The sequence below is a fragment of the Bombina bombina genome, chromosome 5 (assembly GCF_027579735.1).
Source record: "Bombina bombina isolate aBomBom1 chromosome 5, aBomBom1.pri, whole genome shotgun sequence".
NCBI lineage: Eukaryota > Metazoa > Chordata > Amphibia > Anura > Bombinatoridae > Bombina > Bombina bombina.
The window spans coordinates 498,187,460-498,212,831 of NC_069503.1; positions in this window are offsets into that span (position 1 = coordinate 498,187,460).

A 25,372-nucleotide genomic window follows, 5' to 3' on the forward strand; every position below is an offset into this window, starting at 1 on the left:
GCATACAAGTAAGAAGTGTTAAGGTCATTCAATTAGATTAGAAAACTGTACTTCTATTTTCTTAATTAACTTTTCATACTGTTTCTGCACTCAAGCTCTCTAAAACCTGTTTTCCTTTTTTGTGATCTTGTTTTAAACCGTTTGATGTGTGTAATCTGAGTTTATGTGTGTGTGTATTTGTATGCCTTTGTTTATGTATGTATTAGTGTTTGTTTTGCTCTGTGTATGAGATATATGTGCCTACTTGTGTATGGTTGTGTTCACAAACTAGAGCATATGGGCCCATTTATCAAGCTCCGGATGGATGCTTGAGGGCCCGTGTTTCTGGCGAGCCTGGCTGGCTCGCCAGAAAACACAGATATGAAGAAGCGGTCTCTAAAGACTGCTGCTACATAACCTGTCCCCCTGCTTCTGAGCAGGCGGAAAGACAATCGCCGCAATTCAACCCGATCGAGTATGATCGGGTGATTGACACCCCCCTACTGGCGGCTGATTGCTGCGAATCTGCAGGGGGGCGGGCGTGTGCACCAGCAGCTCACAAGAGCGGCTGGTGCAATGCTGAATACGGAGAGCGTATTGCTCTCCCGCATTCAGCGAGGTCTGTTGGGACCTGATCCACACTGTCGAATCAGGTCCGAAAAGACCCTTTGCATAGTTGCCAACATTTCAAAAAAAATTCCAGGGACACTTTGCAGCAGAGCAAGCAAGCGGGTTACTGGAGTATTGACGACCTACTTTTCAACTGCTCCGCCCACTCAGTTCAGCAATCAAAACACAGCCATTTGAAAGTAATAGTATAATTTAGACTTATCCATAGCAGACATCCCAACCAGCAAAAACTAATTTCAGGGAGGTGGCTTCTCCCGCTACTGTGCCGCGACCCCCCCCCCCTCCCAGTTATATATTGGACACCTTGAAACCGGAAATAAAATAGACTTTTCATTAAAGTAGCTTCCCACTAAAGTTACATTAAAAAAAAAGTAGCTTTATTGCACAACCACATACAACAAACCTATTTTCCAGTGATCGTTACGCTTATTGAGTGCTCAGGATATTTTAGAATACAAACTTTAATTACGTGCAGTAAATAAGGTAATATTGTGTTTTCGTTTAATAAAATCATTGGGGGGCTTTATGGTTACTGATGCATGCTTGGGGGTTCTATAACGTCCCAGCAACTAAAGGCATTACTTAAAGAAACACTTTTCCGGATTTGGGCCACATTGGATCATAGTACTTGGAGTTTCAGGGAGATTGCATTCCATTTGCTGGCATCAGGGAGCCGCTATTACAATCAGGGAGACTCCCTGAACTTCAGGGAGACTTGGGATGTCTGCCATAGTTTATTATACAGATCACAGCACCAAGCTCTTACAACCTACCCCCAGTCCTCTGGAACACATTGTGGGCATATGGTTAGTTTTACAACACAGCATCAAAATTAGAAAGACAAATAATATTGTGAACCCATTCAATAATAATAATATCACCATTAGAATGAATTATATTTAAATAATACCACTATATCTATGTTATCATCTACCTATCTGTATGTATGTATGTATATATATGCAAACAACGAATGTTGTGCAAAAGAGATTTTCAGGGGACATTTCCAGGGACAAAAATATCCAGGGACATACAACAAAATCCAGGGACTGTCCCTGGAAATCAGGGACTGTTGGCAACTATGCCTTTGTTAAATAGGCCCCTATGTGTGGTGTGTGTTAAAAGTATAGTCCTTTTTTTTTATGATGCCAAAGGTTTCGTGTGCTGCTTTCAGAATCTAGAGTTTACGATCTGGGGAGAGCCAGATTCTCTAGAACGGGCCCCTGCTGTGCAGTGTGCACTACATAACACTTTGGTAAGTAGAATACATTTTCCATAAAGCATATTGGTACAGTTTTACAACTATGCTCCAAGCAGAACTCCTGATTTTCTAAATTTGGTGATTTTAGACTTCTACTAAGCGACATAAAACCAGAGACTGAGAAACTGGAATAATCAAGCCCTCCATCACATTTTTGAATAGTGAAATAATTACTACGGGCCAGATTACGAGATGGAGTGCAAAATATCACTTACACAAGCACGATATTTGGCGTTCCACTTAGTAATACCCAGCACACGCAAATGTGCGCTGATATTACAAATAAATCATAATGTGAACGCGACCTTGCGAAATTGCAGAGAATCATTGCTGCCCTCGTGAGAGCACACTTCCATAATCTCCAATGAGAGCCTCGTTCTCATGCCATGAGACACGGCTGAGAATCTATCGCAGCGAAGGGGGTAAGTCATGCAGAGATAAGCAGCACATATTTATGTGTTTATATGTGCATATACATATATTTTTACCGAATATTTTAGAATATGTATTAGTGGTAGCAGGTATGTGTGCTTATCTGTTACACTGAAGGTTAGCAGTGTGTAGCCAGGTGTTAAGAAAAGGAGAGCCATTACATGTGAAATATAATACCAGGGAAGGTAAGAATATGTCTTAGTGCTAGCAGGTATGTGTGCTTATCTGTTACACTGAAGGTTAGCAGTGTGTAGTCAGGTATCATGTAAGAGGAAGCCATGAAATGTGATATATTATACCAGGGAGTGTAGAATCTGTATTAGTGCTAGCTGGCAATGGGTGCCCAGCAGTTACACAGATGTTTGAGCAGTGTGTAGTCAGATATCAGGAAAGGGGAATCATGAGAAATTATATATAATGCCAGGAAGAGAAGAATCTGTATTAATACTATAATGTATGTGTGCTCATCTGTTGCTCTGTTACACTGAAGGTTCACAGTGTATTCAGTTGTCAAGTAAGGGGAAGCTTGAGATAGGATGTACAATATCAGGTGAGGGTAGAATCAGTATTAGTGCTAGCAAGTATGTGTGCTTATCTGTTACACTGAAGGTTAGCAGTGTGTAGACAGGTGTCAGGCAAGGGGAAGCCATGATGTGATATATATATAATATCATGGAGGGTAGGAGGCAATGGCTGGTGAAGCAAGACATCCCTATAGTGTTGCACGATTTGGAACATATGTAATTGCCCACATGTATTTGCTAAGCAGGCTTTTCGCATGCTAGGACTGGAATTCAGAAGACTATACCAAAAAATATATTTTTACTGGGGCATTTCTGGGTCTATTAACTTACTGCCAGTAAACACTGCAACAACAAAGATAAAAAAAATAAAACATTTAAATTTAAGTAAATGTTTAATATTTTTTACAAGTAAGCTTGGCGGCACTAATGATGAGGTTTATAGACTAAGGCAACAGTGGCTGGAAAAAGTTTGGGAACCAGTGATCTAGACCTCTGGATATTAAAGGGATAGTGTAATGGGGGTGTGATTTTTTTTTATCCCTTTTAACGTGTTCCCAATTAAACATTTTACCCTGTCGGAATGTATTAAATTGTTTGCAAATAATTAAATCTACCTTTTATTTTGTGCTTTGAAATATATGCTTTTGCCTGTTGTATCCCCAGGAATACTGATTATTAAAGGGTCAGTAAACCTTAAAAATAATGTTATATAATTCTGCACATAGTGCAGAATTATATAACATTACATTAGCCAAACTTTTTAAATCATAATATTGCCTTTTTATTTGGAAAAATATCGCTGTTTTACAGACCCGCTCTCTGTACTCTGCTGAGCGGGTCTGTTGTTTTTACTGAGCGCATCGGGCCAGCTGTATAGTCACATCCCGGCCCGACCGCACCATTAGACACAGTGCAGCTCGCTCCTGCTCTGTCTGACAGCGAGAGCGAGCTGCACTGTGTCTAATGGCACGGTCGGGCCGGGATGTGACTATACAGCTGGCCCGATGCGCTTAGTAAAAACAACAGACCCGCTCAGCAGAGTACAGAGAGCGGGTCTGTAAAACAGCGATATTTTTCCAAAATAAAAGGCAATATTATGATTTAAAAAGTTTGGCTAATGTAATGTTATATAATTCTGCACTATGTGCAGAATTATATAACATTATTTTTAAGGTTTACTGTCCCTTTAAAGTTTAAGCAAAAAAGAAAAAGAAAGACTATGAGAAAGTAGTAATATTACTTGTCTCAGTATAGACAGGGATCTTCAGCATTGCATCTCATATATTAAAGACAATATATTATTGGGGTTGCGTTTATATTTATTTAATAACTAGCAACATCAGATGTGTGGACTACTACACATATGTCACCCCCACCAATGAACATCAACTCTTAAAGAGAGAGAGCTTGCAGTTAATATTTAGGAAGACGTTGCTTCCTAACCTATAAGCCAGCTCGGAGCTGGTGGTTTGCAATCACCCTGGACTAGTCCGACCAGGTGATTGACACGTGTGCAATGATAAATGCGGCAGTGTATTGTTGCTGTCACGGCCAGACTGGAAAATCAGACTGGCACTGGAAATTTTTGAATCTCCAGGGGGCGGCATTGTACAAGCAGTTTACCAGAAACTGGCAGACATGATGGCTACAGCGGATCATGTCCGCCAGACACTTGATAAATCAGCCCCTTAATCTAAACGTTGTAAAGTGTTTAATATTGACAATTCTGTTTTGTTATAAAAAAAAGTAGTCTTGCTGGATAGAACAAGAGGAAATATTGCAGACATAACAAGGGGCTGGCCTAGGCCTTCCCAGCATTCAGGGCACTTGATTGGAAATTTTAACCTAAACCTTTAAACAAACATAGTAAATTCATAAAGACTTTACTGACCTTGTGAAATATCTTGTCTTACTGTAGTGCCTCTCTATTTCAAAGCTGATGTCTTGTTTTTTTAGTTCTCTTTTGTGCATATGTTAAAGGGGACTGTTGTAGAGGGTGCATGTTTTCCTGTTTAAATTTGTTTGTATTGTAAGGTTTGAAGGCATTTTTGTAATTCTGTTATCCAGAAAATAAAATGATGCCCCCAACTCTCTGTTCACTACAGTATAAACCCAACCATTGTCTATTACAAATTATATACCTAAATATACACAAGTGGCTTGGGCACTTTTTATAGTATTTAAAGGGATAGGAAAGTCAAAATTAAACGTACATGATTAAGATAGAGGATGTAATTTTAAGACACTTTTAAATTCACTTCTGTTTTCAAATGTGCTTCGTTCTCTTGGTATCCGTTGTTGAAAAAGAATACGCACATATCCAATACTAGTCGGAAATAGCTGCTGATTGGTGCCTACACACATTTGTCTCTTGTTGACTAGATGTCTTGATGTGTTAATCTAGCTTCCAGTAGTGCAATGCTGCTCCCTCAGCAAAGGATAACAAGAGAATGAAGCAAATCTGATATAAAATTCAATTGTATGTTCTTTCCAAATCATGAAACTTTTTGGGTTTCCTGTCCCTTTAAGGCTGCCCCTGTTAAATTGACATTCCAGTCAAAATTTAAATGCAGATAGATGAATGACATCTTTGAAAAAAAAGCATATTTGCAATATACATGTATTGGTAAAAATGCTGCTAGTAAAAGTTATCATTGTTTTAGTGTTAACATTTTTCTCTGCACGTGCATGTGAAGCATAGCTAGATATTGTTACTGCACCCATATTTTAAAAACTGCAGCTGCTCAGAGCATCAGTGGGGCTTGTATCATGTCAGCAACTAACAAATTCAGTCATTACCAGATGGTACAAGCACCTTAGGCTTTCTGAGCAAGTGCTTTGGTTAAAATGCTGGTGCACGGTGCATACTTAAATACACATTTGAAACAGCTATAGCTTTTATTAGAAGCATTTTTAATAATACATTTACATTACAAAAATGCTTCTGTTCAATACCGAAATGCATCCATGTAGTTTTCAATTTTGGCTGTAATATCCCTTTAAGTGCTGCCTTGGTCCACTGGTCCCACCAGGACACATTATAGAGCCAGCCCTTCTGGTATCCACGACAGTGCAGCCCCAATGATTATAATGGAGATGAGCTTTCAACTAGTAGGTTTGGCTATTGTTGGGTACAAATCTGTATAAATTCCAAAGTTTACAATGTTGAAGCAGATTTTTTTTCCTTGCAAGATATTAGTTTCAAGAACTGTCTTTATTGAATCTAGGCAATTGCTTACTGCAATTGTTTTCAACTGCTGAACTACCCCATCATTTACCTTATTTGGTGGGATGAATCAATATGTTTTTACTGGATTATACAAGGATTGTTACTTTCATTTTTGTTTAGCAAAACATATTTTTTTGTAGTATCTTACCTTATCACTTTTGCTGAGGCCTGTTGGATATAGATAAATAGTCGTGTAAAGTCTGTAGTGTGCACCAAAAAATAGAAAACTCAAAAATTTGAGTTAAATTACAAGAAAATAAAAGAAATTATGCTTGTAAATAGCTCATCGTGTTTTTATATGCTGTTACTTCTAACCCAGTGTGTGTTCATCGGTAGCTTAAAGGCAGAGGCGTATTTAGGATTAGTGCTGCCCTAGGCACTGAAAATTCTGTGTGCTCAGGGCTAGTTTCTCCCTCCCGCTACTGTGCTCTGACTGTCTGCTACTGTGCTGAGTCGGGCCCCAGCCAGGTTGTGTCTGAGGGAAGGAGACGGTTGTGGTTGGGACGGGTGGTAGGTGGGTGCCACGGCCTCCATTTGTCAGGGAGGTTTAGAGCTAAATGCATGGCACAAAGGTTGGGCTATATTCTTTGGAGACTCCACTTAAGAAAGAGAAGAGATATAGACTGCAAAAAGTGCCGCCCCTCCCTAGCTGCCGCCCTAGGCCCGTGCCTTGTTGGCCTAGGCAGTAATACGCCCCTGCTTAAAGGGTTAAAAACTATGTTTCAATGACCACATAAAAAGCATGTCATTTTATAGAAAATGTTATTGTGATTAAATACAACTTACTATGCTAAAACAAAGCTACAAACTGTATAAATATGTATACTTCTTTTTTCCCAATGTCATCATTCTAAATGTAGTTGTGGGTTTTAAGAAAAAAATTAGCCTATTGCATAGATTTAAATTAGCATATTTATTAGCTTTGTGTGTGTTCCCGAACACAGGTACAGTTTGCAGAGACCTTATTGCATGCACAGAAGATATTCCTACTTCCGTGTAACCATTGGTCACATAGGAGAATTGTGCCCGTCAATCAAGATCCCTCCTCTCTCTAGCAGCTGCAGATATATTGTAGAGTCCAATCCTCAGAACACGTGATCGCAATATCGGTGACATTGGGTAATACATCACTAGATGCATGTGATGCAAAGTTAAAAATTAATTGTGCAGTTGTGGGAACGACGCTTCTACAACCCAGGTTACCCACTTGGACAATGTTAATGAGTTCCAAGGTGGGTTTGGAAATGGGTTGTATTTAATCAATTGATTACATTGAAACTAAGAAACCAAGAAAACTTGGGATCATTATCCCTTGTTCTTGAACTCTCCATTTTATGTAAAATACCCACAGCCTCAGTTTTACTAAGCCCTTTAACATACTTGAAAGTTGCTATCATATCACCTCTTTCTCTTCTCTCCTCTAAGCTATACATATTTAGGTCATTGAGCCTATCCTGGTAAGTTTTATTTTTTTAGACCATGTACCATTTTGGTAGCCCTTCTTTTCACAGATTCAAGTTTGTTAATATCCTTCTGAAGATATGGGGGCCCATTTATCAAGCTCCAAACGGAGCTTGTGGGCCCATGTTTCTGGCGAGACTTCAGACTCGCCAGAAACAGCAGTTATGAAGCAGCGATCTAAAGACCGCTGCTCCATAACCCTGTCCACCTGCTCTGAGCAGGCGGACAGGAATCGCCGGAAATCAACCCGATCAGGTCCGCAAGACCTTTGATAAATAGGCCCCATGGCCTCCAGAACTGCACACAATATTCAAGATGAGACCTAACTAATCTATAAAGTGGCATAAGTACCTTACTATTTCTGCTGCAAATACCTCTACCAATACTTCCAAGCATTCTGCTAGCCTTACTCGCTGCATTACTACATTGTTTACTAAGTTTTAAATCATCTGAAATAATAATTCCCAAGTCCTGTTCCTCGTCTGTAACAGTCAGTAAAGTGTCATTGAGTCTGTAATTAACATTTGGATTTTTCTTCCCTAAATGCATTATTTTACACTTTGCTGTGTTAAACTTTAGATCCCAGTCGTTTGTCCAATCCTCCAATTGTTGTATATATATATATATATATATATATATATATATATATATATATATATATATATATATATATATATATATATATATATATATATATATATATATATACTCAAAAAATATTATTATGAAAGAGCATTATGTAAACTTTTTGAAACAGATTTTGCCTGAATGTTTTTTGGTTGATAGGTAGAAGTTCTAATTCTACTTAACATCCAATGAGCATTTGTAGGAAGTACCTGTCAGCCAATTAACATTAGCAGGAAGTACCTATCAACCAAAGGCCTTAGCAGGAATTATCCATCACCTAATAAGCATTAGCAAAAAGTACCTATCAGATATGGACCCCATTTATTAAATGCTGGATGTACAAGGTTTGCTATCTGGAACCGGATCTTCTGGCAATTGCTTCTGCAGCCATGCAGCCATGCTCCCTGCTCTACCTCACGAGAGCAGGGCTTGTTAATTTATCCTGATCGAATTAGAGGAACTTAAAGTTCGGGCCCTGAAGCTTCATCCATAGCTTAATAAGGGCCATATTACAAGTGGAGCGCTAAATTTAGTTTTAAAGAAAGCGATATTAGCGCTCAACTTTATAATACAAGTTAACAGCAATGTTCACGAGAGTGCGCTATTGGCTCCAATGGGAGCCTCGTTCTGATGCCCTCTCAGAGATTACATTAGAACCTCACGCAGCAAAGGGGGTAAGTTGCGCAGTGATAGGCAGCAAATATAAATATATATGTATATGCTGATATACATATATATTTATGTGTTAAAATGTGTATATACACGTATTAACACATAAATATATATGTTTATAAGTATATATGTACTGGAAAAGTTCCCATAGACCGCAATGTAAAGGCACTTTTCAGTGCTGTTTTTTTTCTAACACCCCACTCCCACCAACTTTAGACCCTAAAAACTGCCTAGTGCAGTTGTTCTTTATTTTTAAAAAAAATGCTAAATTTTTAAAAATCAAAAAATGACAATGCCCTCTATTTTGAGGGCATTTAGGGCACTTATAGAAAATTAGAGAGAGATCGGATCTCTCATCAATTTTCTGAGCATTATTTGTTACTGCGAGCTTGCACTAGCAATAACCAGCCACTTGTAATGGCAGTTTATTGCACGCGGTCAAATGGGCAAATTTGCCCATTTGATTTGCCCGTTTTGACAGAGCATTATAATTTAGTGCTCCACTTCTAAGCCAGCCCTAAATGGGGCCCAATGGGTATTCATAGGAAGTACAAAACTGATTCTGGTGCAATAGTTCATTTTATATTTAAACATCTTTTACTTCACAATTTTGTTAGACCAAACTAATTCAACATTTTTGAATACTGCTCTTTCATATGGATAATAGATAATTTTAGTGTCAACTTTGTGATTACTATAGTAACATTTATATTGGCTTCAGTACAATATTTGTATTTACTTATACTGAAATAACCTATTCAGCTTCAAAATAACTATATAGAAGATGGGCTATATTCCTGATGCGTATGTAATTTCAGCACTGTTATATTGGTCATTCAGACAGAAACACCAGCCAAATAACTTTATATACATTCCCTCATATAACACATTTTATTTGTGCTTGTCATCATCTACTGTATATTTTTCTATCAGACAACATAGGTTTCAAATGACTAATAGTGGGGGCCATCTAATTTAATTGCATGGTCTTATTTCCCCCCCCCCCCCCGTATATTTCTCCTAAAACATACTCACCTAGATTATGAGTTTGGCGTTATGAGTCAAATAGCAGCGTTGTGGCCCATAACGCATCATTTTCCCTAACGCAGCCATTACGAGTCTTGTAGGTATAGCCTTTACCTCAAGCCTTTTAGCCTGTAATGCCACGTCAGTCCCGAACTCATAAAAATTACGTTTTTTAATGGGATTCCCATAGTGCCGGTATTACAATTTTTTCGTTCTGGCTGAAAAGCGAGCGTTACAGCCTAAAACGACAAGATTTGTAAACGCCATCTAAAGTGAGTAGTTATGAGTTTTACGCCACATATGACAGTGCGGATCAGGTCCGCAAGACCTCGCTGAATGCGGAGAGCAATACGCTCTCCGCATTTAACATTGCACCAGCCGCCAGCAGGGAGGTGTCAATCAACCCAATCGTACTCGATCGGGTTGAAATCCAGCGATTCCTGTCCGCCTCATCAGAGCAGGCGGACAGGGTTATGAAGCAGCTGTCTTTAGACCACTGCTTCATAACTGCTGTTTCTGACGAGTCTGAATACTCGCCAGAAACACGGCCCCACAAGCTTCGTTCGGAGCTTGATAAATAGGCCCCAAGGCTATTTTTACATTTCTGCGATGTTTGTGTTTAGCTGTAAATTTCTCTTACTCATTTACTGTACCCACACATATTATATACTGTTTTTCTTACCATTAAATGGACTTTATAAAGATACCATTATTTTCATCATATCCTATAATTTACTATAAAAAATGATAAAATATGATGAAAAAATGGAAAAAACACACTTTTTCTCCTGTTAAGTGTAGTCAGTCCACGGGTCATCCATTACTTATGGGATATTAACTCCTCCCCAACAGGAAGTGCAAGAGGATCACCCAAGCAGAGCTGCTATATAGCTCCTCCCCTCTACGTCATACCCAGTCATTCTCTTGCACCCAACTAATAGATAGGATGTGTGAGAGGACTGTGGTTATTAAACTTAGTTTTATTTCTTCAATCAAAAGTTTGTTATTTTAAACGGCACCGGAGTGTGTTGTTTTTTCTCAGGCAGCATTTGAAGAAGAATCTACCTGAGTTTTGTGTATGATCTTAGCGGACGTAACTAAGATCCATTTGCTGTTCTCGGCCATTCTGAGGAGTGAGGTAACTTCAGAACAGGGGACAGCGGGCAGGTTCACCTGCAAAAAGGTATGTTGCAGTATATTATTTTCTAAGGAATGGAATTGACTGAGAAAATACTGCTAATACCGATATAATGTAAGTACAGCCTTAAATGCAGTAGTAGCAACTGGTATCAGGCTGATATGTATGTATGTTTACACTTAAGTATTTCTGGGGAATGGCACTTCACTGGGAAAATACTGTATGCATATAACTTTTAGCCTAACTTGCAGTGTGAGCGACTAGCAGCAGGCTTTTTAATGACATTTCATAAATTAGATTTTAAACGTTTGCTGGCATGTTAAATCGTTTAATTATCTGAGGTACTTGGTGAAAAATTGTTTTGGGCGTTATTTTCCACATGGCTGTCGTTTGTTTTGAATTAAAACAGTTTACTGAGCTTCCCTCACTGTTGTATTGTGAGTGGGAGGGGCCTATTTTGGCGCTTTTACTACGCATTAGAAATTCAGTCACAGTCTGCCTTCTTCTCCCTGCATGATCCAGGACGTCTCTACAGAGCTCTTCAAAACTAGTTTTGAGGGAGGTAATCACTCACAGCAGACCTGTGAGACTGTGCTTTGACTGTGCTAAAAACGCTTATATTTTCAATTGTTATCCGTTTTTCTGATATTAAGGGTTAATCATCCATTGCTAATGAGTGCAATCCTTTGCTAAATTTATGCATTTACTGTGAAAATTTGGTTTCAATAACTAATCCGGTTCATTGTTATTCAACTGTGACAGTTTTGGTGTGCTTCTTAACCCCTTAGTGACCAGACCACTTTTCAATTTGTTGACCATCTGGGACCAAGGCTATTTTTGCATTTCTGCGATGTTTGTATTTAACTGTAATTTTCCTCTTACTCATTTACTGTACCCACACATATTATATACTGTTTTTCTCGCCATTAAATGGACTTTCTAAAGATACCATTTTTTTCATCATATCTTATAATTTACTATAAAAAAAAATATAAAATATGAGGAAAAAATGAAAAAAAATGCACTTTTTCTAACTTTGAGCCCCAAAATCTCTTACACATCTACAACCACCATAAAATACCAATGCTAAACAGTTTCTAAATTTTGTCCTGAGTTTATAAATACCCAATGTTTACATGTTCTTTGCTTTTTTTGCAAGTTATAGGGCAATAAGTACAAGTAGCACTTTGCTATTTCAAAACCATGTTTTTTCAAAATTGGCGATAGTTACATTGTAACACCAATATCTGTCATGAATCCCTGAATAACCCTTCAAATGTATATATTTTTTAAAAGAAGACAACCTAAGGTATTAAACTTGGGGTATTTTGACTTTTTTCATGCAACCATTTTACCACCAATCTATGCCAAAGTTTGGGGGGGAAAAAAAAATAATTTGATTTTTTGACAAAATAGCAATTTAAGAATACATTTACTGATAATATTAAGGGTTACTGCCAAATAACACCCTCATATGTCTTCAGCAGCATCTCCTGGGTACAGTGATACCACCCATGTATAGGTGTGTCGGGTTCTCGGGGGGCTAAAAGCTCTTATTTTTAGGGAGCGCATTCCAGTTTTTCAACTTGGAATTTTCACATCGGTCATCATGCACCCATGTCCTATTTGGGACATTTCTGAAGCTGGTCAATGGAATTTACCCCCATCAAACCATATATTTTTGAAAAGTAGACACCCTAGGGTATTTCAAATGCTTGTATTTTAACACTTTCCATGCACTAATTCAACCACCAGTCTTTGTCAAACTTTTGGGTAGTCATTATTTTGTGTTATTTTTCACACACATTGTACTTTAGGCATGGATTCTCAGTTCCTGTTATGTGTTACTGCCAAAAAAAACCTCAATATGTGTTCAACAACATCTCCTGAGTACAGTGATACCACCTATGTATAGGTGTGTTGGGTTCTCTGGGGGCTAGAAGGCCTTATTTTTAGGAAGCGCATTCCAGTTTTTCAACTTGGAATTTTCACATCGGTCATCATGCACCCATGTCCTATTTGGGACATTTCTGAAGCTGGCCAATGGAATTTACCCCCATCAAACCATATATTTTTGAAAAGTAGACACCCTAGGGTATTTCAAATGCTGGTATTTTAACACTTTCCATGCACTAATTCAACCACCAGTCTTTGTCAAACTTTTGGGTAGTCATTATTTTGTGTTATTTTTCACACACATTGTACTTTAGGCATGGATTCTCAGTTCCTGTTATGTGTTACTGCCAAAAAAAACCTCAATATGTGTTCAACAACATCTCCTGAGTACAGTGATACCACCCATGTATAGGTGTGTCGGGTTCTCTGGGGGCTAAAAGGCCTTAATTTTAGGAAGCGCATTCCAGTTTTTCAACTTGGAATTTTCACATCGGTCATCATGCACCCATGTCCTATTTGGGACATTTCTGAAGCTGGTCAATGGAATTTACCCCCATCAAACCATATATTTTTGAAAAGTAGACACCCTAGGGTATTTCAAATGCTTGTATTTTAACACTTTCCATGCACTAATTCAACCACCAGTCTTTGTCAAACTTTTGGGTAGTCATTATTTTGTGTTATTTTTCACACACATTGTACTTTAGGCATGGATTCTCAGTTCCTGTTATGTGTTACTGCCAAAAAAAACCTCAATATGTGTTCAACAACATCTCCTGAGTACAGTGATACCACCCATGTATAGGTGTGTCGGGTTCTCTGGGGGCTAAAAGGCCTTAATTTTAGGAAGCGCATTCCAGTTTTTCAACTTGGAATTTTCACATCGGTCATCATGCACCCATGTCCTATTTGGGACATTTCTGAAGCTGGTCAATGGAATTTACCCCCATCAAACCATATATTTTTGAAAAGTAGACACCCTAGGGTATTTCAAATGCTTGTATTTTAACACTTTCCATGCACTAATTCAACCACCAGTCTTTGTCAAACTTTTGGGTAGTCATTATTTTGTGTTATTTTTCACACACATTGTACTTTAGGCATGGATTCTCAGTTCCTGTTATGTGTTACTGCCAAAAAAAACCTCAATATGTGTTCAACAACATCTCCTGAGTACAGTGATACCACCCATGTATAGGTGTGTCGGGTTCTCTGGGGGCTAAAAGGCCTTAATTTTAGGAAGCGCATTCCAGTTTTTCAACTTGGAATTTTCACATCGGTCATCATGCACCCATGTCCTATTTGGGACATTTCTGAAGCTGGTCAATGGAATTTACCCCCATCAAACCATATATTTTTGAAAAGTAGACACCCTAGGGTATTTCAAATGCTTGTATTTTAACACTTTCCATGCACTAATTCAACCACCAGTCTTTGTCAAACTTTTGGGTAGTCATTATTTTGTGTTATTTTTCACACACATTGTATTTTAGGCATGGATTCTCAGTTCCTGTTATGTGTTACTACCAAAAAAAACCTCAATATGTGTTCAACAACATCTCCTGAGTACAGTGATACCACCCATGTATAGGTGTGTCGGGTTCTCTGGGGGCTAAAAGGCCTTAATTTTAGGAAGCGCATTCCAGTTTTTCAACTTGGAATTTTCACATCGGTCATCATGCACCCATGTCCTATTTGGGACATTTCTGAAGCTGGTCAATGGAATTTACCCCCATCAAACCATATATTTTTGAAAAGTAGACACCCTAGGGTATTTCAAATGCTTGTATTTTAACACTTTCCATGCACTAATTCAACCACCAGTCTTTGTCAAACTTTTGGGTAGTCATTATTTTGTGTTATTTTTCACACACATTGTACTTTAGGCATGGATTCTCAGTTCCTGTTATGTGTTACTGCCAAAAAAAACCTCAATATGTGTTCAACAACATCTCCTGAGTACAGTGATACCACCCATGTATAGGTGTGTCGGGTTCTCTGGGGGCTAAAAGGCCTTAATTTTAGGAAGCGCATTCAAGTTTTTCAACTTGGAATTTTCACATCGGTCATCATGCACCCATGTCCTATTTGGGACATTTCTGAAGCTGGTCAATGGAATTTACCCCCATCAAACCATATATTTTTGAAAAGTAGACACCCTAGGGTATTTCAAATGCTTGTATTTTAACACTTTCCATGCACTAATTCAACCACCAGTCTTTGTCAAACTTTTGGGTAGTCATTTTTTTGTGTTATTTTTCACACACATTGTACTTTAGGCATGGATTCTCAGTTCCTGTTATGTGTTACTGCCAAAAAACACCTCAATATGTGTTCAACAACATCTCCTGAGTACAGTGATACCACCCATGTATAGGTGTGTTGGGTTCTCTGGGGGCTAGAAGGCCTTATTTTTAGGAAGCGCATTCCAGTTTTTCAACTTGGAATTTTCACATCGGTCATCATGCACCCATGTCCTATTTGGGACATTTCTGAAGCCGGTCAATGAAATTTACCCCCATAAAACCATATATTTTTGAGAAGTAGACCCCCTAGGGTATTTGAAATGCTGGTATTTTCACACTTTCCATGAACTTATTTAACCACCACTCTTTGTCAAACTTTTGGGTAGTCATTTTTTTGTGTTATTTTTCACACACATTGTACTTTAGGCATGGATTCTCAGTTCCTGTTATGTGTTTACTGCCAAAAAACACCTCAATATGTGTTCAACAACATCTCCTGAGTACAGTGATACCACCCATGTATAGGTGTGTTGGGTTCTCTGGGGGCTAGAAGGCCTTATTTTTAGGAAGCGCATTCCATTTTTTACACTTCCCATTTTCACATCCCATGCACCCATGTTCTATTTAAGACATTTCTGAAGCCGGCCAATGTAATTTACCCCCATAAAACCATATATTTTTGAAAAGTAGACATCCTAGGGTATTTCAAATGCAGGTGTTTTAACACTTTCCATACACTAATTCAACCACTAGTCTTTGTCAAACTATTGGGCATTCATTTCTTTGTGTTATTTTTCACATACATTGTACTTTAGACATGGATTCACAGCTCCTGTTATGTGTTACTACCAAAGAAGACACCAATATGTGGTCACCAACATCTCCTGAGTTCAGTGATACCACCTATGCATAGGTTTGGTGGCTTGTTTGGGCGGTGCAATGCCAAATGTCTGACATGTGTTTGTGATTTTTTTTCACATTTAACATATTTTCTTTGCCTATCGTCTTTTTTTGGGGGTCTTTTAACATACCCCAATTTATTTGTTTTCCATAAATGTGATTATATTTAAAAAGTTGACCCCCCAAGGTATTATACATGGAGTGGTTTGATGACTTTGATGCAACCGTTTTAGCCCAAAAAATTGGAGAAAGTATATGGTGGTAATTTTTCAATTTTCATTGTTACAGACACATTGCTTTTTTACTATGATTTAGGAGAGACTGTTGTAAGTTATTGCAAAAGAATACTTTAGGTTGTTTTCTGCAAGGCACCCTGAGTACACCTATGCCCCCCATGCATAGGTTTGCCAGGATTTTGGGAAGGTTATGTTACATGATTTTAGTTATTAAAAATGAGAGTATTTCTTCTGATAGGCCTATCTTTAGTTTGGGGCCTATCACATACCCCACTTTTATTTATTGCATTCAAAGTGTATATTTTTTAAATGTTGACACCCCAAGGTATTGTATATGGTGTGCTTTGATGCCTTTGAAGCAACCGTTTTAGCCCAAAAAATTGGAGAAAGTATATGGTGGTAATTTTTCAATTTTCATTTTTACAGACACATTGCTTTTTGACTATGATTTAGGAGAGATTGTTGTAAGTTATTGCAAAAGAATACTTCAGGTTGTTTTCTGCAAGGCACCCTGAGTACACCTATGCCCCCCATGCATAGGTTTGCCAGGATTTTGGGAAGGTTATGTTACAATTTTATGACTTGTGATTTTAGTTATTAAAAATGAGAGTATTTCTTCTGATAGGCCTATCTTTAGTTTGGGGCCTATCACATACCCCACTTTTATTTATTACATTCAAAGTGTATATTTTTTAAATGTTGACACCCCAAGGTATTGTATATGGTGTGCTTTGATGCCTTTGAAGCAACCGTTTTAGCCCAAAAAATTGGAGAAAGTATATGGTGGTAATTTTTCAATTTTCATTGTTACAGACACATTGCTTTTTTACTATGATTTAGGAGAGACTGTTGTAAGTTATTGCAAAAGAATACTTCAGGTTGTTTTCTGCAAGGCACCCTGAGTACACCTATGCCCCCCATGCATAGGTTTGCCAGGATTTTGGGAAGGTTATGTTACATGATTTTAGTTATTAAAAATGAGAGTATTTCTTCTGATAGGCCTATCTTTAGTTTGGGGCCTATCACATACCCCACTTTTATTTATTGCATTCAAAGTGTATATTTTTTAAATGTTGACACCCCAAGGTATTGTATATGGTGTGCTTTGATGCCTTTGAAGCAACCGTTTTAGCCCAAAAAATTGGAGAAAGTATATGGTGGTAATTTTTCAATTTTCATTGTTACAGACACATTGCTTTTTTACTATGATTTAGGAGAGACTGTTGTAAGTTATTGCAAAAGAATACTTCAGGTTGTTTTCTGCAAGGCACCCTGAGTACACCTATGCCCCCCATGCATAGGTTTGCCAGGATTTTGGGAAGGTTATGTTACATGATTTTAGTTATTAAAAATGAGAGTATTTCTTCTGATAGGCCTATCTTTAGTTTGGGGCCTATCACATACCCCACTTTTATTTATTGCATTCAAAGTGTATATTTTTTAAATGTTGACACCCCAAGGTATTGTATATGGTGTGCTTTGATGCCTTTGAAGCAACCGTTTTAGCCCAAAAAATTGGAGAAAGTATATGGTGGTAATTTTTCAATTTTCATTTTTACAGACACATTGCTTTTTGACTATGATTTAGGAGAGATTGTTGTAAGTTATTGCAAAAGAATACTTCAGGTTGTTTTCTGCAAGGCACCCTGAGTACACCTATGCCCCCCATGCATAGGTTTGCCAGGATTTTGGGAAGGTTATGTTACAATTTTATGACTTGTGATTTTAGTTATTAAAAATGAGAGTATTTCTTCTGATAGGCCTATCTTTAGTTTGGGGCCTATCGCATACCCCACTTTTATTTATTGCATTCAAAGTGTATATTTTTTAAATGTTGACACCCCAAGGTATTGTATATGGTGTGCTTTGATGCCTTTGAAGCAACCGTTTTAGCCCAAAAAATTGGAGAAAGTGTATGGTGGTAATTTTTCAATTTTCATTTTTACAGACACATTGCTTTTTGACTATAATTTAGGAGAGACTGTTGTAAGTTATTACAAAAACATACTTCAGGTTGTTTTCTGCAAGGCACCCTGAGAACACCTATGTCCCCCATGCATAGGTTTGACAGGGGTTTTGGTTAAAAAAAAAAAACAGGCCCAATTTTAGAAAAAAATAGAGTAGTGAAATGTAAAAATCTGGCACAGTAAAAGTAAAAAAAACAAAAAAACATCTAACTATAAACATAACCAAAAAAATATATATATATGTAACAGCAAATGTATTTATTTTTTTTAAAAATTGACCATTGTATGGTACCGCTTGAAGCAGTCCCCAATGCAGAGTGCAGGCTGTCCAGGGCAATCAGGACAGTAATATATGGTGTCCCTTCTCTTCCCCCTCTTGGTACAGACTCTGCATTTTTTTTGTGGTTTCTGCTTTGTGGCATTAGGGGGGATTTTAAAAATAAAATGGGTAGCCCCAACTCTGCTCTCTCCCATCACCGCCCGGGGAGCAGGTGCATCATGGTACAAAATCCCCGTAATAATCTGGAGCTGAAACTGTAAAAAAGTCTTTTTAACTCTGGGGTTTGCTTTTTTGAACAACAAAAAAGCGTTGTGGGTTGCAATCTGCATTAGGTAAATTGCAACCTTTTTGTACCAGGCCCTTGTCTTCCGCATAATTAGATAGGGCTGCAGCAGCTGATCAGCCAGATCAACCCCACCCATATGCCGGTTATAAGACTTGATGCACACTGGCTTCCTTATGATCTCAGCTCTGCCACGTACAGAAACCGCCACCGTCCTCTCTGTGTGGATGGTGGTAAGAAGGTATACATCCTTCTTGTCTCTGTACTTCAGTGCCAACAGCTCCTCTTGGCGCAGAGCTGAGGTCTCCCCCCTTCGTAGCCGGGTGCGTACAAGCTGTCCTGGGAAACCTGCGCGGTTCTTTTTAATTGTACCGCAAGCTACTGTATCAAAGCAATACAGTAGCTTGAACAAAAGGACACTTGTATAAAAATTGTCTAAGTACAAGTGATACCCTTTGTTCATTAGGGGTAATATCAGGTCCCAGACAATCTTGCCAGTGGTTCCCATATGTTCTGGGCAACCTGGAGGGTCAAGGTGGCTATCCTTTCCCTCATACACCCGGAAGGCCTGAGTATACCCAGTCTCGCTGTCACAGAGCTTATACACCTTTACCCCATATCTGGAGCGTTTGGAAGGAATATACTGCTTGAATCCCAGCCTTCCCTTATACTTCATTAGGGATTCATCAACGCATATATTCCTTCCAGGTGTATAAGCCTCTGCAAACCTGGCAGAAAAGTGGGTTATCAGGGGGCGGATTTTATACAGCCTGTCAAATTGGGGATGCTCCCTAGGGGGGCACAGGCTGTTGTCGCTGAAGTGCATGAAATGCAGAATCATTTCATACCTCTTCCTCGACATAGTCTGGGAGAAAATGGGGGTAGAGCAGATGGGGCTAGTACTCCAGTAGGAGCGAATGGAGGGTTTCTTTATGATGCCCATCAGCATAGTCAATGCCCAGAATTTTTTGAATTCTGGCACATTGATGGGGGCCCATTGCTGCTTTGCCAAATATGTTCCAGGCTTTGCAGCACGGAACTGATGGGCATATAAATTAGTTTGGGCGACAATGTTCCCCAATATATCATCGCCCAGAAACACTTCCAGAAACTGCTGGGGGCTAAAACCTGCCACATCTATATTTATGCCAGCATTTGCTGTGAAGGGTGGGATATCTGGCCTCTGGAGATGAGGCGTTACCCACTCTTCAGCAGCAATGGCAGCAACACGCCTCCTTCTGGCAGGGGGGCTAGCAGGGGGGCTGGCAGGGGGGCTGGCAGGGGGGGCTAGCAGCCACAGATACATCACTATCAGTTGAGACTGCATCTAGTGATGTATCTGAGCACATGGCAGGGTCAAAATTGGGGTCTGAGTCAGAAATAGAGGCATCTGACTCTGACGCAAGGATGGCATACGCCTCCTCAGCACTATATCTTTTCTGTGACATTTTTGTATCACAGAAAACAATTACTAAAAAAAATTAAATTAACTAAATTAATTAACTAAATTAACTAGCAAAAAAGTACAGCTATGCTACTGCCAGTGATTTATAGCGATCACTGCCAAGCTAGAGGTTAATGGCTCTGAAAATTAAATTAAATTAACTAAATTAATTAACTAAATTAACTAGCAAAAAAGTGCACCTTTGCTACTGCCAGTGATATATAGCGATCACTGGCAAGCTAGGGGTTAATGGCTCTGAAAATTAAATTAAATTAACTAAATGTTTCTGAAAAGAGCCTTTGGGTTTTTAAAAAATTACAACAACAAAATTAACCCCTAAAAAAATGCACAGACAGCAAAATGCAGCAAAAAAAAAGTGCACCTTTGCTACTGCCAGTGATATATAGCGATCACTGGCAAGCTAGGGGTTAATGGCTCTGAAAATTAAATTAAATTAACTAAATGTTTCTGAAAAGAGCCTTTGGGTTTTTAAAAAATTACAACAACAAAATTAACCCCTAAAAAAATGCACAGACAGCAAAATGCAGCAAAAAAAAAAGTGCACCTTTGCTACTGCCAGTGATATATAGCGATCACTGGCAGGCTAGGGGTTAATGGCTCTGAAAATTAAATTAAATTAACTAAATGTTTCTGAAAAGAGCCTTTGGGTTTTTAAAAAATTACAACAACAAAATTAACCCCTAAAAAAATGCACAGACAGCAAAATGCAGCAAAAAAAAAAGTGCACCTTTGCTACTGCCAGTGATATATAGCGATCACTGGCAAGCTAGGGGTTAATGGCTCTGAAAATTAAATTAAATTAACTAAATGTTTCTGAAAAGAGCCTTTGGGTTTTTTAAAAATTACAACAACAAAATTAACCCCTAAAAAAACGCACAGACAGCAAAATGCAGCAAAAAAAAAAGTGCACCTATGTTACTGCCAGTGATATATAGTGATCACTGGCAAGCTAGGGGTTAATGGCTCTGAAAAGAGCCTTTGGTTCTATATTTTTTAACAAATAAAAGAAATAAATCTCTCTCTCTGCTAAATACAGGTCTCTCTCTCTCTCCAACAAAATGGCAAGTGAGGAGAGGGAGGGAGATCCACACTGATCATAGTCAATATTTACAAATATTGACATGATCAGACAAATGGGGTATTTTATTATTATTTTTTTTTTTAGGGTGGGAGGCTCAGATTGGGTGACCCTAGCTTGCCCCTATGATGATGCAGGCTAGGGACACCCCCAGAGGCCCCATGATGCACTGGGCATCGCCATCTTGGATGCCTAGTGAAGGGGGAGGGGGGGGGGGGCTATTTAGGGCTTTTTTTTTTATTATTCGTTTTTTTTTTTTTTATATTTTTATTTTAATTTATAACTAACTAAGTGCCTCGACCCACCGAGGCACTTAGCAAACAAGCAGAGCATCGGAAGAGTGTCCGATCGCTTCCGATGCTCTAAAACACTGCCGGGCTCCACGTGGAGCGAAACCGGAAGTGATCACTCGTGGGGGAGTGATCAATCCGGTCCCGGCACTCGGGAACAGTATTGCAGGATGCCTAGACCTCAAGGCAAGCCTGCAATACTGTTAGAGCAGCTGGAAGCGATTTCGATCGCTTCCAGTGCTCTGTTAAACCGACGACGTATGCCATACGTCCTCGGTCGTTAAGTGCTTTTTTTTTGAGGACGTATGGCATACGTCGTCGGTCGTTAAGGGGTTAAAGGCACAGTAACGTTTTTTATATTGCTTGCAAATTTATTTGAGAAGTATTTTCCAAGCTTGCTAGTCTAATTGCTAGTTTGTTTTAACATGTCTGACATAGAGGAATCTCTTTGTGCAATATGTTCAAAAGCCAATGTGGAGCCCAATAGAAATTTGTGTACTAATTGCATTGATGCTACTTTAAATAAAAGTCAATCTGTACATTTTAAGAAAAATTCACCAGACAACGAGGGGAAAGTTATGCCGACTAACTCTCCTCACGTGTCAGTACCTGCATCTCCCGCTCAGGAGGTGCATGATATTGCAACGCCAAGTACATCAGGGCGGCCATTACAAATCACTTTACAAGACATGGCTAATGTTATGACTGAAGTTTTATCTAAATTACCAGAACTTAGAGGTAAACGCGACCACTCTGGGGTGAGAACAGAGTACGCTGATAATGTTAGAGCCATGTCTGATACTGCGTCACAAGTGGCAGAACATGAAGACGGAGAGCTTCATTCTGTGGGTGACGGATCTGATCCAAATAGACTGGACTCAGACATTTCAAATTTTAAATTTAAGCTTGAAAACCTCCGTGTATTATTAGGGGAGGTATTAGTGGCTCTGAATGATTGTAACACGGTTGCAATCCCAGAGAAATTATGTAGGCTGGATAGATACTATGCGGTACCGGCGTGTACTGACGTCTTTCCTATACCTAAGAGACTTACAGAAATTATTACTAAGGAGTGGGATAGGCCAGGTGTGCCCTTTTCCCCCCCCTCCTATATTTAGAAAAATGTTTCCAATAGACGCCACCACACGGGACTTATGGCAAACGGTCCCTAAGGTGGAGGGAGCAGTTTCTACTTTAGCTAAGCGTACCACTATCCCGGTGGAGGATAGCTGTGCCTTTTCAGATCCAATGGATAAAAAGTTAGAGGGTTACCTTAAGAAAATGTTTGTTCAACAAGGTTTTATATTGCAACCCCTTGCATGCATTGCGCCTGTCACGGCTGCGGCGGCATTTTGGTTTGAGTCTCTGGAAGAGACCCTTGACACAGCTCCATTGGATGAGATTACACACAAGCTTAAAGCCCTTAAGCTAGCTAATTCATTTATTTCTGATGCCGTGGTACATTTAACTAAACTTACGGCTAAGAATTCCGGATTCGCCATACAGGCGCGCAGAGCGCTGTGGCTAAAATCCTGGTCAGCTGATGTGACTTCTAAATCTAAATTGCTTAACATACCTTTCAAAGGGCAGACATTATTCGGGCCCGGTTTGAAAGAAATTATTGCTGACATTACGGGAGGTAAGGGCCATGCCCTGCCTCAAGACAGAGCCAAACCAAGGGCTAGACAGTCTAATTTTCATGCCTTTCGTAACTTCAAGGCAGGAGCAGCATCAACTTCCTCTGCTCCAAAACAGGAAGGAACTGTTGCTCGCTACAGACAAGGCTGGAAACCTAACCAGACCTGGAACAAGGGCAAGCAGGCCAGAAAACCTGCTGCTGCCCCTAAGACAGCATGAAGTGAGGGCCCCCGATCCGGCAACGGCTTGGGCAAGAGATGTCCAGGATCCCTGGGCGTTAGAGATCATATCCCAGGGATATCTTCTGGACTTCAAAGCTTCTCCTCCCAAAGGGAGATTTCATCTTTCAAGGTTGTCAACAAACCAGACAAAGAAAGAGGCGTTTCTACGCTGTGTTCAAGATCTTTTGTTAATGGGAGTGATCCACCCGGTTCCGCGGTCGGAACACGGACAAGGGTTTTACTCAAATCTGTTTGTGATTCCCAAGAAAGAGGGAACCTTCAGACCAATCTTGGATTTAAAGATCCTAAACAAATTCCTAAGAGTTCCATCGTTCAAAATGGAAACTATTCGGACAATCTTACCCATGATCCAAAAGGGTCAGTACATGACCACAGTGGATCTAAAGGATGCATACCTTCACATACCGATTCACAGGGATCATTACCAGTACCTAAGGTTTGCCTTCCTAGACAGGCACTATCAGTTTGTAGCTCTTCCCTTCGGGTTAGCTACGGCTCCAAGAATCTTTACAAAGGTCCTGGGCTCTCTTCTGGCGGTACTAAGACCGCGAGGAATAGCGGTAGCTCCGTACCTAGACTACATTCTGATACAAGCGTCAAATTTCCAAACTGCCAAGTCTCATACAGAGTTAGTTCTTGCATTTCTAAGGTCGCATGGGTGGAAGGTGAACGTAGAAAATGGAGTAAGGTTAGGATTCCTACGATATTGTCTTTTCTACAAGAAGGTTTAGAAAAGGGTTTATCTGCAAGTTCTTTAAAGGGACAGATCTCAGCTCTGTCCATCCTTTTACACAAACGTCTGTCAGAAGTTCCAGACGTTCAGGCTTTTTGTCAGGCTTTGGCCAGGATTAAGCCTGTGTTTAAGTCTGTTGCTCCACCGTGGAGCTTAAACTTAGTTCTTAATGTTTTACAGGGTGTTCCGTTTGAACCCCTTCATTCCATTGATATCAAGCTGTTATCTTGGAAAGTTCTGTTTCTAATGGCTATTTCCTCGGCTCGTAGAGTCTCTGAGTTATCGGCTTTACATTGTGAATCTCCTTATCTGATTTTTCATTCAGACAAGGTAGTTCTGCGTACTAAACCTGGGTTCTTACCTAAGGTAGTCACTAACAAGAATATCAATCAAGAGATTGTTGTTCCATCATTGTGCCCTAACCCTTCTTCAAAGAAGGAATGACTTCTACACAATCTAGACGTAGTTCGTGCCTTGAAATTTTATTTACAGGCAACTAAAGATTTTCGCCAAACATCTTCCCTGTTTGTAGTTTATTCTGGTCAGAGGAGAGGTCAAAAAGCATCTGCTACCTCTCTCTCTTTTTGGCTTTGTAGCATAATACGTTTAGCCTATGAGACTGCTGGACAGCAGCCTCCTGAAAGAATTACAGCTCATTCTATGAGAGCTGTGGCTTCCACGTGGGCCTTTAAGAATGAGGCCTCTGTTGAACAGATTTGCAAGGCTGCAACTTGGTCTTCTCTTCATACTTTTTCCAAATTTTACAAATTTGACACTTTTGCTTCTTCTGAGGCTGTTTTTGGGAGAAAGGTTCTTCAGGCAGTGGTTCCTTCTGTGTAAAGATCCTGCCTTTCCCTCCCGTCATCCGTGTACTTCTAGCTTTGGTATTGGTATCCCATAAGTAATGGATGACCCGTGGACTGACTACACTTAACAGGAGAAAACATAATTTATGCTTACCTGATAAATTCCTTTCTCCTGTAGTGTAGTCAGTCCACGGCCCGCCCTGTTTTTTATCGCAGGTCTTAAATTTAAATTAAATTCCAGTCACCACTGCACCCTATAGTTTCTCCTTTCTCGTTTGGTTTCGGTCGAATGACTGGGTATGACGTAGAGGGGAGGAGCTATATAGCAGCTCT